Raw genomic sequence first — 3,467 nt, 5'->3', positions numbered from 1 at the left:
GGGACTTTCGATTGCTTGTTCATTGCTTCCCGCTGCTATTAAATGATTCTAAAATTTCTCCTCATCGTAGTGTAAAATTAACACTGCTGATGCAATTTCGCTCATCCGGCAGATATCTTCGTCCCCTCTCTTTTTAAATCTCTGCTTCTCTTTTTATGGATGGAGGCTCCAGTTACGTGAGGAGGGATCTCATGAGGATTTCAAGGAACATCTCGATTAGCACAACTGCTTTCGTAATATGCAATTTCGCCTGACTCACTTCAAGTACATCGAAAAGGCGGTTCTTGCATTAGAAATGCGGAGCCGATCATGTCAAAAAGATCTTCGTAGAACGGTGACAAAATAAGAAAAGGGGCACGAGACCGTGAAATGTAGAATCGCTCTTTGACAAGTTGGTCTCTTCCCCGCGACAATCAGTGAAGCGTAGTTCCGCCACAGGTATCAAGAGCGAAACGTGCTTGAAAGGATCGATAATCTTTATTGGGGCCATTGCATAAGCCGCTGCAGCATCTTTACTTCCTCCTACACTCAGCAAAGAGATATTTCTTCGTGGATTCTATTTCTTCGCCACGTTCCATTTTTATCACTATTCTATGAAAGTTGCACATTTATCTGTAGAGTATTAATTTATTTCTTGATGAGAATATTTTTTGTATTTTCTCAGAAACTTCCCGGTTGATCTACGTAGGAATTCATACGCGCGATGAAAATCCACATAAAAATCTATATAGAAATCCACTTTTAAAGATTTTTATAAGACTTTTGATCCAAATCATTATTGAGAATCATATGAAATTTTATATGGATTTTCTATATAGAAAAAAATTTTCACTTGGTTTTTTAAAATATAGCTCTCTTACCTTATTTGGTTATTCTATTTGAGAAATCAGAACTATGTCAGTTGTATTGTAATCTAGAATAATTTTTACTGAAATATGTTGCTTCAATAAATTCTAAAATTAGAACTTCAACTAGTACTTAAATCAGTGACGAAACGAAGAAATCTAGTTAACGTCGGCATTTAATTCGTAGAGATTATCACATGTGATTCATGTAATTGTTGGCGAGAAATCATGCAAGACTTTTTCTAACAATAATTTACAAAGATGATGCTTGCCAATTGTCACCGTAGGTGTCAAGGTCCAGTGAAACCGACAGCCGTATAAATTATCCAGCCCGGAGCGTCACGCCAGAACCAGAAGGTAGTTGTGGCATTAAAGGTCTTTGCGTCTCGTTGCGCAAGAAGAATGTCGATCCATTAGGACCAGACATGACCAGGTCATGATAATCGAATGAGTGTGGAGAATATCGAATGGTCGTATTGATTGTTTTTTGGGGGAAACTGTATTAAGACGATATTTAAGGAAAACGTTAATTGTTAATATTCGAAATCTTCTAAGCACGAAGTATTATTAGCGCGATGAAAGAGTGACAAAAGTAGGGGAGAAAAATAAAAGTAGGAAGGGAATAAAAGTAGAAATATTTTATTAGATTTCTTAACATATACATATAGCTAAATTTAAATTTTTCAGCGAATCATCCCTTCTATCTATAGTCAATTCGTTAACTGCAATATGATAAATGCGTAACTGAAGTTATACCGGCATCGATGACAGTAAAGTGTAGAACATAGAGTTAAAAAAATCGCATAGACATAAGTCTAAAAATAATTTTGTGCCATCAAAATAATTATAGAACGCTCAAATTGGTTGTTATCTAAAATTAAAAATTATGCAGCATTGCTTATTATACTTGACTCTGTTATTATGCTTGAGTAATTATTTTGATGACTCAACAAAATTATTTGCAGATCTATGTAGCTAAATTTTTAAATACTTCAGCAAAAAAATTGCTTAGCCAATTTTCCAGATAAAAGACACCTCACTGCAGTTTGTATTTCACAAGACATGATCATCGATCTCTTGTTGTAGTGCGCTAAATCTTGATGTCTCAGCAGCAATTCTCTCGAACACATTAACAAAACTGTTCATGATGCTCATGGCTTTGCTGGAAATTCCAGTATCGGGACTTATTTTAACACTTTGTAGTTAGATAGCATAACTCTCCTTCTTCTTGCGTTTCTTCTTCTTGTCGGTTCTCAGAAGAACTAATGTTCTTCTGAGCTCGCCTTCTTCACCGCTTTATCACTGATTTTCGATGGTATGACGATATTAGTAACAAAACTCTTTGTGTACAAGTTGTGGATTTAACGAAGCGTCGATTTTTTTTTTATTTATAAAGTGGAAAGAAATGAATCCAAAAGCACGAATTTAAAAATAAAATTTTACATAAAAGGCATTTATGAATTTTATTTGCAATTTTATAAAACATTGTTTGAAAATTCGAGATTTTAAATAATAATCTTTCTGCTTCTCAGGTACAAGATAATTGACTAATGTGGAGTATAAATTATGAGTCGAATCATTGATCGGATTCTTCAGTCAAGTGTTTTAATAACTACTTATACTTATAGAGATACATGAACTAGAAACAGTGATTCTCTGTAGGTGTATACCATGTGTAAGCAACTGATACATATGTATAAGTATGATGTGTATGTGTATGTATACGTATATATGTATCTACGAGACTTTCTCTCAGCGAGGAGCACCCGTGTGCGCCCCTCGAATAGGCAGGCACGTGAAACGCAAGAGAACAATATCTTTTTTGCTATGCAATTACACTCGCGCTATTACACTGCGAATGGAGTGATATAACATAAAGTTCAATTGTCGGAACAAACTCTTCGCCACGTAGGCGAACGTAGTATTTGAACATAGCATTGTGCACTGAGTGGAACGGATCGTCGCGCAGAAAGTTCGTAAAACAATATTCAAATCGCAATATCTCGTCTACTCGTCCGGTAAGAATAGTGAAGTAACCGTGGGTGAGAGAGTAGGAATCCAATTGTGTAGAACATGATCGTTACTTTGCTGCCATCAATATAACCGCGGAATATACAATCTTCATCTCTTTTCGCAAGAGGACTAACCACAGTGCCACGAAAACCTGCCTAAACTTACAGCTCAGTTCCTATTTCGCTGCAAGCCACATTTGCAATAAGAATACAATATCATTTATAACGAATCTTTCGACACTCTGCCCGCAAGATATATTTTTATTTAGCAGAGAATGACAAATACCAAAGCAAGAAATAAATCACAATATTGTACATAATTAACGTACACAAATAATAATATCTCATAGTTTGCTTCGATTGTATCAATAAAGTCACTTTTACTTTGTAGGATTTTCCTCCAACCTGGCAAAAAATAAAAAATAAGAGGCAACATCACACGGTGTTCCCAAGCGGTCACCCATCCAAGTACTAACCGTGCTCAACGTTGCTTGACTTCAGTGATCAGACGAGAACTGGTAGTTTCAACGTGATTTGGACGTTGTCCGATTATTAGGTTTTTTAAGAATGGTTTTTTTCTTTTGTGACTTGTGAGGTTTGTTCACGTTGC

The 3,467-nt window shown here is 35.8% G+C and overlaps 1 pseudogene; it reads right to left on the bottom strand.

Moving 5' to 3' along the window:
- Positions 1 to 1,837: 1,837 nt before the first annotated feature.
- Positions 1,838 to 3,467, bottom strand: part of LOC105623430 — a 4,017-nt pseudogene continuing 2,387 nt past the window's right edge.

Source organism: Atta cephalotes, assembly GCF_000143395.1.
Source record: "Atta cephalotes unplaced genomic scaffold scaffold00057, whole genome shotgun sequence".
Lineage (NCBI taxonomy): Eukaryota > Metazoa > Arthropoda > Insecta > Hymenoptera > Formicidae > Atta > Atta cephalotes.
This window is presented reverse-complemented; position numbering and strand designations above follow the sequence as displayed.